Source organism: Neoarius graeffei, chromosome 20 (assembly GCF_027579695.1).
Source record: "Neoarius graeffei isolate fNeoGra1 chromosome 20, fNeoGra1.pri, whole genome shotgun sequence".
Lineage (NCBI taxonomy): Eukaryota > Metazoa > Chordata > Actinopteri > Siluriformes > Ariidae > Neoarius > Neoarius graeffei.
The window spans coordinates 4,106,738-4,120,815 of NC_083588.1; the positions used below are offsets into that span (position 1 = coordinate 4,106,738).

Below are 14,078 nucleotides of genomic sequence, written 5' to 3' on the forward strand. Positions count from 1 at the left end.
TCATGACTGGAAACAAGTGCAAAAACAGGACTAATGCTGTGAACCTGGAAGTGGAAAGTTGGAACATGGAAACATGTCTTTTGCAGCCTCCAGACATGTTTGTTTGTTTGCTATCAACAACCTAGCTAGCGATATCCAATATAACTGAAAGGTGAAAAGGAATCAGTGCTTTTGCTGCATTCGAATAAAGGATGTAACTCGTTATTTCCGACCGCTGACTCAGAAAAGAACCATTAGACAAGCTTGAGACGGTCTACTCAATCCCCGAGTTCAGGAAGTAAGATGAAATCTTCGTGGCTGTTTTCAGCATCAGCAGGAAAATCATGCTGCGTTCGAGCTACGACAGCAAACTGTAATTCCCAACCACCTACGAAAAAAAGCCAAAGAACACACCCTTTCAACTTGAAATTCCAACACGTCAACTTCTTGTCTCAATTCCGAGTTTGCTTGTGAAGTCCAGAACGCTTGCTCGACAGTTCATTTATTTGAGGAGGCAAACATCCAGCGCTCATTTACAACCCCGATTCCAAAAAAGTTGGGACAAAGTACAAATTGTAAATAAAAACGGAATGCAATGATGTGGAAGTTTCAAAATTCCATATTTTATTCAGAATAGAACATAGATGACATATCAAATGTTTAAACTGAGAAAATGTATCATTTAAAGAGAAAAATTAGGTGATTTTAAATTTCATGACGACAACACATCTCAAAAAAGTTGGGACAAGGCCATGTTTCCCACTGTGAGACATCCCCTTTTCTCTTTACAACAGTCTGTAAACGTCTGGGGACTGAGGAGACAAGTTGCTCAAGTTTAGGGATAGGAATGTTAACCCATTCTTGTCTAATGTAGGATTCTAGTTGCTCAACTGTCTTAGGTCTTTTTTGTCCTATCTTCCGTTTTATGATGCGCCAAATGTTTTCTATGGGTGAAAGATCTGGACTGCAGGCTGGCCAGTTCAGTACCCGGACCCTTCTTCTACACAGCCATGATGCTGTAATTGATGCAGTATGTGGTTTGGCATTGTCATGTTGGAAAATGCAAGGTCTTCCCTGAAAGAGACGTCGTCTGGATGGGAGCATATGTTGCTCTAGAACCTGGATATACCTTTCAGCATTGATGGTGTCTTTCCAGATGTGTAAGCTGCCCATGCCACACGCACTAATGCAACCCCATACCATCAGAGATGCAGGCTTCTGAACTGAGCGCCGATAACAACTTAGGTCGTCCTTCTCCTCTTTAGTCCGAATGACATGGCGTCCCTGATTTCCATAAAGAACTTCACATTTTGATTCGTCTGACCACAGAACAGTTTTCCACTTTGCCACAGTCCATTTTAAATGAGCCTTGGCCCAGAGAAGACGTCTGCGCTTCTGGATCGTGTTTAGATACGGCTTCTTCTTTGAACTATAGAGTTTTAGCCAGCAACAGCAGATGTCACGGTGAATTGTGTTCACAGATAATGTTCTCTGGAAATATTCCTGAGCCCATTTTGTGATTTCCAATACAGAAGCATGCCTGTATGTGATGCAGTGCCGTCTAAGGGCCCGAAGATCACGGGCACCCAGTATGGTTTTCTGTCCTTGACCCTTACGCACAGAGATTCTTCCAGATTCTCTGAATCTTTTGATGATATTATGCACTGTAGATGATGATATGTTCAAACTCTTTGCAATTTTACACTGTCGAACTCCTTTCTGATATTGCTCCACTATTTGTCGGCGCAGAATTAGGGGGATTGGTGATCCTCTTCCCATCTTTACTTCTGAGAGCCGCTGCCACTCCAAGATGCTCTTTTTATACCCAGTCATGTTAATGACCTATTGCCAATTGACCTAATGAGTTGCAATTTGGTCCTCCAGCTGTTCCTTTTTTGTACCTTTAACTTTTCCAGCCTCTTATTGCCCCTGTCCCAACTTTTTTGAGATGTGTTGCTGTCATGAAATTTCAAATGAGCCGATATTTGGCATGAAATTTCAAAATGTCTCACTTTCGACATTTGATATGTTGTCTATGTTCTATTGTGAATACAATATCAGTTTTTGAGATTTATAAATTATTGCATTCCGTTTTTTTATTTACAATTTGTACTTTGTCCCAACTTTTTTGGAATTGGGGTTGTAGCTAGCTAGCTAGTTGCAAAAAAAAAGGTAATCGTGGAGGTGGCGGTGTTATTTTTTCTACTTTATATGTTGAATTCACACAGCTTGAAAATAACTTGTATGAAACTTGTGAGGTCAGTCAGATGCAAGAAAAGTAGCACTGCTTACGTTGAAAAGTGTTGTACTGTACATACAATTACGTAATTCCAAATTTTGACTTTTCTCGACGTCCGTGGTCAGTCAAATGAAGCTTTTGTTTCGTGCTGATGATGTGAGTGGCCATGCTGACACTTTGACACTTTGCTCATTTGCCGAACTCGGGGTTAAGGAGACTGTCCTGAGTTTCCTGAGTCAGTTTCCAAGCTGAAGACAGTCTTTCTTTGTTTTTTTCCAGTTACAAGTTTTCGTCAAATGCAGGATACGTATGAGCAGATTGCGAATGAGTCCTGAGATAAGGACGTTGAGACTTAAACTGAAAATTTTCACGTATCCTTGTTGGACCGTTAACACCTGCAGATTTGAAAGTGTAGAAACTGCAAACATAAGCAGAGCATCAGGACGAGACAGGTAGAAAACTCGTAACTTTCCGACGTCTGATTCACAAAAGCCAAAGAAAATAAAAATGGAAAGTCGGGAAGGTGTCCTCAACCCTGAGCCGTATCAACATGGCTGCTCACACTGTCAACAGTGAATAGTAGTGTTTGTTTTCAAGCAATCAACATACAAAAACAGGAATTGGTTAAAGCGAGACGGCCTTTCGATTTCATAAAATCGGTGAAATTTAGTTCCCTCTGAAATGTGGTCATTGTGTTTATTTCTGCAATATCTCACAAAATATCAGGCCATTCCATGGCTGGGAAGTTATTTAATTTGAGGGGATTAAAGCAAATAATGTGCATGAAATTGCTCGCTTCGCACAGTCAAGCAGACAGAGGAAGTCCGTGTGTGTGCGCATGCGCAGGTTTACCTTTGAGCGTGCACTGACAGGTCCATCATTCTGTCGCTAAACGAACAGCTGATCACACCGAGGTGCTCGCTGAGCGCCGATATTTATTAGTTTGGTCCTGCGTTTCCTTTCCTTCGTATAGAACATGACGTCTTTTCTTCTCGCTTTCTTTCCGTTACTGTAGTCGGTCTTTCACGTTTCATTCGCACACTCACGTCCTCCATTTTTCTCTCCTGTTTCAAATTTGTATCCCACAATGCCTTGCGCGAACGGGGAAAACCCACCACATCATGCGTGACGTGGTATCTTGTATTGGGTCATGGTGAAGCAGGAAAAAATAGCGGAGAATTTAGGGCCATGTGGCCTTAAATTCATGAATTATTCTGTTTAAAAAACAAAACAAATAAAATAAAATAGGAAGATTCAGTAGCTTTCGGTCACTAAACAAAAATAATTGGGTGTCGGGGAAAATTCTTTTTATGACCTACACTTGAAAAATCTGAAAGGCGGTCTAGCTTTAAATCTAAACATAAAGGTAAATATTTCACAAACGTGAAAGTTTTCTCTCAAATGATAACTGGCGAGCTTGTTGCGAACAAGCAATTTTTGTCGCCTCAGATGTTCCAAGATGTTCCAATATTACATAATTCCAAATTTTGACTTCCCACTTCCGAGCAAAAGGTGCATCTAGCATCAAACCTAGTGAGCTGAAGGTTGTGAACGAGGCGACCGGAAAGAAACACTGTTTGAGCTAAAAACTGCTTCACTTTCAGCTACAGTTATTGTTTTCCCTCTAAATTGTAAGTTCACTTTGGATAAAAGTGTAAATCCTGTATAAACAGCCAGGACTCCTAGGAAACGATTGTGACTTCATCCTTCGTTTTAAAGCTCTACTTGGGTACTGAACTGTAAAACGGAGACCTGTAAAGCTGATGTCCCTCATCATTTTCATGGCCCTGTATCATCCAAATGGTGTGGTTTCTTCCAATTTTCTGGGATAAACACTCTGATAAAGAGCTGCTTTAAAGCATCAACCTCCGATTGTTGCGATCAGAAAAGACCGAAACTCCAGATCCCGAGCGGACATTGACAGAAAAGGCTAAAAGTGATTCTTTATATTTTCAGTCTGATCATATATTCATTCAATACATCGTGGTCATGTGGGGTAATTAGACTGACTCTACACTGTGTATCTGCTGTAGGTGTGTATGATCGTATCAGATGTCCTCACAATCACCAGGTCCTCATCAAGTATATATTTTTTTAGCTTCTATATACTGTTCTTATCTTTTATTTACATTAACATTACATTAATGGCATTTAGCAGACGCGCTTATCCAGAGCGACATGCGTACAACATACCTAGAGCAGTTGGGGGTTCGGTGTAGAGGTCTGCACGGGTCGGATTTTTCAGTCCCGCTCCCGCCCGCATTGTGCAGTCCCGCTCCCGCGCACGCCCGCAAAGAATTATGATTTTTCAGTCCCGCTCCCGCCCGCGCCCGCAAACAATTATGATTTTCAGTCCCGCTCCCGCCTGCGCCTGCCATGTTTTGTCCCGCTCCCGCCCGCAAATCCCGCATGATGCAGACGTTCGCGTTATTTCTCAGGAAAGTTCTTGTCTTGACACAGCGTGATGGTGCCCCGCCCCCTACTTTGAGTGGATTTGAGCATAAATATCTACAGCTCACGTTCACGTTTGTTATTATTTACCTTGTTTCTGAATTCGGAATGTTGAAATGGCAGCATGTAGACCTGATAATAATAATTATTTAAGTAGGCTAATCATTTAAGTATGCGCTCTCCCGTGGTGCGTCTCCTATGAATAATTAGTGTGAAAGGTGAGATGGATCGCACTCTTGAACTTATTCTTTTAGTTACATTTCTTTTCAGTTGTTTTTAGCAGCAGAAGGAGACAAACTTTTCGGCTGTTGCCTTCGTCAGTGTCTATAATAATAATAATAATAATAATAATAAACAATAAAAAAAGACAGGCGAGCACGTAATTCCAAGTGGAAATTTGGTATATTTATTGTTCAGCCATACAAAACATTAGGCTAACCCGGTTTACATTTGTAAAGCATTTCTAACTAAAATGTCCGATTTCAGGACTCTTGACTTTTTAACGGTAAATGTACCTCTTTTTAAAGCAGCACTTACTTTTGAAGCACTGTGAGATTCAGTAAAGGAGCTCTGCTCTTCTGCCATGATCGGAGATCTCAAACACGGAAGAGGAAAAGAATCGAGAAATGAACGAGAGTTATTTATCCTCTCCTGGATCGGAATCAGAATTCTGATGACCAGCTCATCTAAGGTGTCATTGAGGCATCATGTTAGTGTGGGTCACTGGAGGCTGGGTGTGAACGGCGAGTCATTAGAGTGATCAAAGGATTGTCCGTTAGGGTGATCAATGGCAAATTTAAGATGCCATTCCTCACTCAATCTGGCAATCTGACTCTCTCTGCAAATTTAGGCATCTTAAAATGTTTTTATTAATGCCAAATAAAATATCCAGCACAAGTTATATATGATAGACATAAATTAATAATTTATAAATTTTATTTTAAACACGTTTTTAGTTAGCGGGACTGCAGCTTCTCACCGCTCCCGCCCACGCCCGCATATGTGCACTCCCGCTCCAGCCCGTGCCCGCATATGTGCACTCCCGGTCCCGCCCGCGCCCGCAATGAGCTTTCAAAATTTGTCCCGCGCCACACTGCTTTGCGGCGGGTCCCGCGGGACTCCCGCGGGAGTGCAAGGCTCTAGTTCAGTGCCTTGCTCAAGGGCACTTCAGCCATTCCTGTTGGTCTAGGGAATCAAACCAGCCACCTTTTGGTCCCAAAGCTGCTTCTCAAACCATTAGGCCATGGCTTCCCCATTTCAAAATAAATAAAATGATCATTGAGATTAGGCTTAGGGTCAGATTTAGGTGTGGGGTAGAGGTCTGCGCGGGACAGAATTTTCAGTCCCGCTCCCGCATTATGCAGTCCCGCTCCCGCAAAGAATTATGATTTTCAGTCCCGCCCGCGCCTGCCATATTTTGTCCCGCTCCCGCCCGCAAATCCCGCATGATGCAGACGTTCACGTTATTTCTCACGAAAGGTCTTGTCATTGGCTTGGGGAATTAAACATGCTGAGCTTAGCTGAGCTCTCCACTGACCGAGCCTTCACCTAGCGCACGTAGCAAGGGTGCGCGTTGCCAGGCGGCATGCGCAGCTGAGGCTTTACAGAGATACCCATTGTGAGCTTCACTAGAGGAGCTCTGCTCTTCTGCCATGATCGGAGATCTCAAACACGGAAGAGCGGAAAGGAATCAGAAACGTATGCGAGATTAGACCACATCTGCAAATTTAGGCATCTTAAAATGTTTTTATTAATGCCAAATAAAATATCCAGCACAAATTATATATGATAGACATAAATGAATAATTTATAAATTTTATTTTAAACACGTTTTTAGTTAGTGGGATTGCAGCTTATCACCGCTCCCGCCCGCTCCCGCATTGTGCACCCCCCCCCCCCCCCCCCCCCCCCCGCCTGCGCCCACAATGAGCTTTCAAAATTTGTCCCGCGCCGCACTGCTTTGCGTCGGGTCCCACGGGACTCCCGCGGGAGTGCAGGGCTCTAGTGTGGGGTTTAATTAATTCACTTATTTCTGCATTTATCCTGTATCTGTTTTATTTATTCTATTTTCATTGTGTCAGTGGAAGGTCCTCGTCAAGACAGCAAATGGGGACGTGTGGCCATTAATGTTGGCCTTTTGATTAGATTTGACTCCTTATATTGTCATGTATGTATCATCAAGGTGAATGTTATGTGTATATCTAGTTTGGCGTAAAACGTACTTAAAATGCAAACATCAACATCTTTACGTCAAAAATCTAATCACAAAATTGCAAAAATGTTGCTAAATTGGTGTGTGTGCAAGTCGAACACCAAATTTTGAGACCAAATGAGATGTTCTGATGACATCATCTGAATGTCGCGAAATGGAGTAGTGCCATTTATATGCAGGATAATCATCTGGTTCAGACTTGAACCGACTGAAATGACCTCAATTGAAGAATCTGATTAGCATCACAATCACAAAATTCAGGGATTGAAACTTTGTCCTGCTTGGAAGTTTCTTGGCCAATATGGCCACCACAAGGAAACAATTTATCCAACAAATGCTCATCTTTAATGCTAAAAATTAATTGTCGCTGGTGGGATGGGTCGGATGGGACGGTACCTGGTTTGATATCCAGAAAAGAGCATTTGCTGGATGTTTTGGTTAACTTTCCAAGCTAATGTTAACTATTTGAGCTTGTTGTTATAATCATGTTGATTTACGTTTTGCGGCCTTGCTACTGATTTCGAGTAGTTGTGCTAAAAGGTTTTCAGATGTTTGGATATAAACATGCGAGACGTGGTTCTTGGATTGTGCTCACTGCGGTTGTCATTGGACTGTCTTTATCATCCTTGTGGCATGTGTCTGATTTGTGTCGGTCCTCAGAAAGCAGAGCAACCGGCAACTGATTAAACACAGACCCAGGCCTGCACTTCTTCGCTTCTAGTGTTCACGTTTCTCTTTAATTGTTCAGACGCTTGGTTTTTTGAGCAGCCGTTCACATGGTGTTTGACTTTCTCATGCATCTGGAAGACAAGGCCATCCCTCTGTTCCCACAAACCCATCTGTTCGAGACAATCTGTTTATCTGCTTCTATTCTGCTCCATTTTTCTACCTTACTGACTCCCATGTGACGTTCTCCACCTCCTTCTTTATTTCTCGATTGTTATTTTTATATGTATATACGGCATGACACCAGACTATTAGCTTGAATCTGAAACTCTGGTCAAGTAACTTTGTCTATTTTCGGTCACGTAATAGTAACTTTGTGAAAATAGGTTATGAGATTCATAATTTAACATAGTTTTGCGAGGTTACTTTTCTTTTTCATTAGATATGCGAAGAAAAATAAAATATCAGTATTATTTCTGGTCATAATCTACTCTTTCACCAGCTCATATGAGGATAAAAAACAAATTAAACCACATTTTTCTTCAGCGACATGACGTAGTTCCGAATGAAGAGGCTCGTAGCGTGTCGCCATGCATCGGCGCCATCTTGATCAAAAAAAAAAAAAGCTTAGTTACTGAGCTTAGTTACTAGGTTTATTGTACTTGGATGTTTTTTAATGTTATTTATAGTTTTTTATTTATTGAACGGTGTGGAGAGAATGCCAAGGCACATTGTTTTCATTGCTGTGGTACTCTGTACTAATATGCATACTGTATGACAAATAAATCTGAATTGAATTGAATTGAATTGAATTTGAGCTGCTGGGACTTTCTTTTTTATCGACTTGGTTCAGTTTGTGGAGAAATAATTGCAATCATTTGACTTAAGATTGTACTTCTGGTGAGAAATAGTTGGTGTAATCCCAGGATCTTCGCTCTATTTAGCCTAAACATACTTTATTTCATCCTGCTCATTGAGCGTTAAGATGAGGCGGATATCGTCGGCGTATGTTGGTATCCTAGTAATATGGGGACTTTGAAGGTTGTCTGAACCTGTTTTCATCCCGGTACCTTTACAGATATGACTTATAATACACTGTAGGCAGCAGAGTATCAGGGCAGCTGCATTCTGCACTCTTGGTACCCAGGCAAGAATCCATTCACTCAATCTTCATTCATTCATATTCAGGGTTGCTATGGATCCTATGGAGCACTTGCATGTGACATCACATCCGATCCAGATTGTAAACAGACGCCACCTTGTCGGTCAAACGCCATATTTCCGCCTTCTGCTTCTACTTCTACCTTTTCTTCTGGAAAACCCTACTATATACAATTCTACTACAACGTCAACTCCACTGAAAATCAATAAAACATAAGACGAGTGGAATCCTGTGTCCGAGTCCTTCCCTTTCAAGTGTGGGAAACCCATGATGCTAACGTACACTTGACAGTAGGCTGCCACGGGACCCTGACAGGCGTGCAAAATGGATTGCTGCTGTCAGGTATACCATATATACAGTAATAGTGATAGACTACAAGCTCTCCCTACCTGTGCACGTTTTTTATGTTTTTTGTGTGTATTTTTGCGTGTTGTTCGTCTGTACCGGACTTCAATATCCACTACAACCGTATGGACTTACTGGACATTGGTTTCCAGCAGAAAATGACGGTTTGTAGCGATTTCCATCGCATGCACAACATTCCGGATGAGATAGTGAGACCAGCGGGGTCTCAATACTTAAGTGACTTACCCGTCCAATGAGGATTGTTATTTTCTTGTTTACAAGATGCCACATCTGAGGGCGGCTGACAAATCCTGAATTTCTGTAAAGATAACTGTCCAGAGATTTATAAGCACGCAGTGCTTCACCACTGAACAGCGAGGGAAAGTTAATGAGGTAATTATACACATCTGGGTATTCCACCTCTGGCAGTTCAATATCCACTGACACGGTCGTGAAAACTCCGTCCGGTAATCGATAAGGGTCACTAATCTGTAGGTCGTTTATTTTAGACATATATCTAGTTATCTGTTCATTAGAAAAATGAGCCGTGTAGTCCGTCGGTTGAAATTGATCCATTTTGTACACGAGTGCAGCAGTATTCAGCGGTGTTTTTGACCGACAAGATGGTGGCTGTTTACATTCCGGTCACGTGACTGCAAGAGGTCTATTGGTACATTGGTAGAACATGTGCAGAAACTCAAAACTAACAGTAACCCAAGCTCAGGGTTGAACCTGGGACACCATGGCAAGCAGTGAAACCAAATTCAGCATGGGTACTTGTTCAGAGTGCGGCAGATTTGGCCTTGAAAAGATCTGTTCTAACCTTCTCTGTGCATCCTTGAAACGAGACAGAGATCTGCTGTGATCTTTCTACAGCAATGTGTAGCTTGCAGGTTATTTCCTGTTTATCAGCTTCACATCACCCGAGTGAACATTATGCTAATTTGAGTCTGAGAGATACAGTCTTATGAAACATCTGATGCACCATTGTGTCTGAATGTGTGACTCAGGACAAGTCGAGATGATTCTCCAGGTATTGCATTCGCTCGAGCACTTGTCGCAACACAGCCGAAACACAGAAAAGACTCTGGATGTCTGGTGAGCAGGCCCATGTGCACGGCATGAGCAAAGTCTTATCAAGGAAGTGAACACCGTCCTCACTTCCTCACTGCTCTAGGCACAAACATGTCAACACTCTTCTACTATAACACATTTCTCAGCCAGACACAGAGATGTGAGTTCATTTAATGAGCAGTTGGTTTGTGCCTGGAGGTAGGCGAGCCGGATTATGATACAGCAGATAATCATCATGTTCGGAGACGGATGCTTGATTCTAGCACTGGAGGTTCTTGAAACTGTGGAGGGCCAAGCACTTTCCTGGAGGATATTTAGTGCTATGATGTTTTTCAGAGCACATCAACGAAAATGTATGTTTGTAATTAATTAAAGCAGCAAGTCTAGTTAAGATCAGGTGGACATCATTGACGTACACTACCGTTCAAAAGTTTGGGGTCACTTTGAAATGTCCTTATTTTTGAAAGAAAAGCACTGTTCTTTTCAATGAAGATCACTTTAAACTAATCGGAAATCCACTCTATACATTGCTAATGTGGTAAATGACTATTCTAGCTGCAAATGTCTGGTTTTTGGTGCAATATCTCCATAGGTGTATAGAGGCCCATTTCCAGCAACTCTCACTCCAGTGTTCTAATGGTACAATGTGTTTGCTCATTGCCTCAGAAGGCTAATGGATGATTAGAAAACCCTTGTACAATCATGTTAGCACAGCTGAAAACAGTTGAGCTCTTTAGAGAAGCTATAAAACTGACCTTCCTTTGAGCAGATTGAGTTTCTGGAGCATCACATTTGTGGGGTCGATTAAATGCTCAAAATGGCCAGAAAAATGTCTTGACTATATTTTCTATTCATTTTACAACTTATGGTGGTAAATAAAAGTGTGACTTTTCATGGAAAACACAAAATTGTCTGGGTGACCCCAAACTTTTGAACGGTAGTGTATGTTGGTATCCTGGTAATCTGGGGATTTGAAGGTTATCTGAACTTGTTTTCATACCGATACCTTTACAGATATGACTTGTATATAAATCAGCGTGAGTCTCGACAACTAGCTTGAAATTGGTTTCATTGTTGAAACTCCCAAATAATGATTTCACCATCCAAAAAAAGTTCTTCTCTTGTTCAAGGAAGCTTCTTATAACTCTGACGTGATTCCTGTGGTGCTGTATTTTTAAAGGAGAACTGAAGTCATTTTTAAACTTGCTTTATTTCTTAATTAATGTGTTATTCAATGTCGTTTTCGGTTTTAGTAACCTTATATCGTGACTCGTATTGGCGACTAATTGCAATTACTGTAAATATTATACTTATCAGTCTATTCGGTTTTTAGCCGTGTTGAATTTAGTTCGTTTGGTCCACGGCAGGCGTCGCTTATCCGCGCGATCTTCACGAGACTTGTGCGAGACTTCGAAACGTGAAGCATCAGCCAGGTGTCAGTGCCGCCATTTTGAAAACTGTTTTCCAAACGAAATATTGCACAAAAACGAGTTTAAATGACGATTACTGCCTACTTTTTTCAAACTTTCCTGATTGCTACCAAAACAAACAAAACTTCCGGCTCGATTACATCAGCATTCGAAAGAGAGCGCGCGCGTCTTTTGACAACCCCTGTGTCCGAAATCGCTCCCTACTCACTATATAGGGCACTATATAGTGGGGACGTCATTTTGTAGTGCTGTCTGAAACCTTAGTGAGGATTGTTTACACCCTATATAGTGCACTCAAAGTATCCCACAATGCATCATGAAAAGTAGTATACAACGATGGTCACTAACCAAAGCAATATATCCCATCATGCATTGCGGTCGCACTGAAAGAAATCAAATTAAAAGTTTCAAATGTGATTGAATAAAAGGCAGTGGCAAAGAAGAAAGTATTCAGCCTTGATTTAAAAGAACTGAAAGCTGCAGGTACTTTGTATTGATTAATGTATGAAATACGTTCAGTATAATATGGATTTATCACAAAAACACATGCATGTATTAATTATTTTGAAAACCCACCAGCTGGCTGATCTGGCACGTTTTAATTTAAATACTAGCGTGACGCACTAGTGTCCGAAAGTGCTTTTTGCTCACTATATAGTCCTCTACATAGTAATTCCTTATATAGTGAGTAGGGAGTAGTGAACGAGTGAGCGATTTCGGACACAGGGAACGTTGACAGATGTCGGTCACTTTGATTTCCGCTGTACATTTTACTTCCGTCCTACGATGTCTCGCACAGGTCTCAGTGAATCTCGTTTACTGCCATTGCTTTGACATACGAACTGATGTATTACAGAGCATATTTCACACACTCATAACTTGCTATAGACCCTTTTCAGTCACGTGACCTTCGTAAATGCGACCGCCATTTTGGACATGTAGTGGACTTCGGCTCGAATTGGTTTGAATGCGAGGAAGGCGACAAACGAAAAACATAAAAGAAAAAGGAGCGAGATGCAGAAAACACCTTCACTATCCAGCGACGTAGGGCATTTACAGGGCGAGCAGAGGGAGAGGTATTTGCAAAAATTGAGGTTAGCAGGCTTAGAGAACGACGTTTACCTGCTTCCACCAGGATTGTTCACTGACGTACGGAAGTACACGAAGCCCTCGTCTTTACCTGACTTCGGCCCACATGATCTGTATACCTATGTCGTTAAAAACCCATCGCCATACACATACACGCCAACGTCCGAGGTTCCGGAGCGCGCTCCGGCTTGCTCCAGGAGTGCTCCGTCCGAGGTTCCGGAGCGCGCTCCGGCTTGCTCCAGGAGTGCTCCGGCCGAGGTTCCGGAGCGCGCTCCGGCTTGCTCCAGGAGTGCTCCGGCCGAGCGTGCTGCTTAATTTGAGGGGGAGCAAGCCGGAGCACGCTCCGGAACCTCGGCTGGAACACTCCGGGAGCAAGCCGGAGCGCGCTGCTTAATTCTCGAACGTTGGCTCCGGCAGCTATTTACACTGGATCCGGTGTAAATAGCTGCCGGATCATAATTACAGTAAACTAGTAAATACAGTAAAGGAAAACCTTGAGACTGAAAGGTTTTAACAGTCATCCAAATGACTGAACGTAAACATTGCTACAGTAACATACCAGCTATGATGTTGTTGACATTAGCTAGTCAACAATAGCTACTACAGAAGAACAAAGAGGTTACAATGGGTTATTTTAACCTATTTGGTTACACACTCGCCGCCACAGAATGTTAACAGCAATGTAATGCCTTTTCTGGCTAATTTTATTCGTCTTACCTCCAACAAAGTGGTCACTACACAAGCGTTGGTATGCCGAGGGCTGCCAATCTGTTGGCCGCTATCCATCTTCTCCGTCGGGATCCGATAAAATGATAACCCTTGCCTTGTTTGTTGATGGTTACTACATCCAGGTGCACAACAATATAGTGGCATGATGGAAGTCTTGCTGAAAATAAACACTTTCTTTGCTGCCGTTCCTCAATGTTGGCTGTGGTAAACTACTGGTAGTACATGTCCAAAATGGCGGCCGCGTTTGTCGTGACGTCACGTGAAAAGGGTCTATAGCAGTGACAAATGGCCCTTTTCCACTACCCTTTTTCAGCTCGCTTCAGCTCACTTCAGCCCGACACGGCTCGCGTTTCGACTACCAAAAACCAGCACGACTCAGCTCGTTTCAGCCCTGCTTAGCCCCTAAAACTCGCACCGTTTTGGAGTGGGGCTAAAGCGAGCCAAACCGTGCCGAGTGAGGCTGGGGGCGTGAGCAGACACTCCCCTGTGCACTGATTGGTGAGGAGGAGTGTCCTCACATGCCCACACACGCCCCGCGAGCACGCTGGGATCTGTAAACACCGCAAACCCGGAAGAAGAATAATTATGAATTACGAGAATTTCTGAAGCCTTATGCGCCTCGCCTCATCTATACGCTCTTGCCAGTATCTGTTGGCGTTGTCGGTGACAACAAGCCACAGCACCAAGACCAGCAACACTAAC

General features: G+C 42.6%; 1 protein-coding gene across 4 annotated transcripts in view; it reads left to right on the forward strand.

The window, feature by feature from the left end:
• septin12 (septin 12) overlaps nucleotides 1-14,078 on the forward strand; it is a 123,571-nt gene that overhangs the window by 67,742 nt on the left and 41,751 nt on the right. The gene's annotated exons all lie outside the window — the stretch shown is intronic.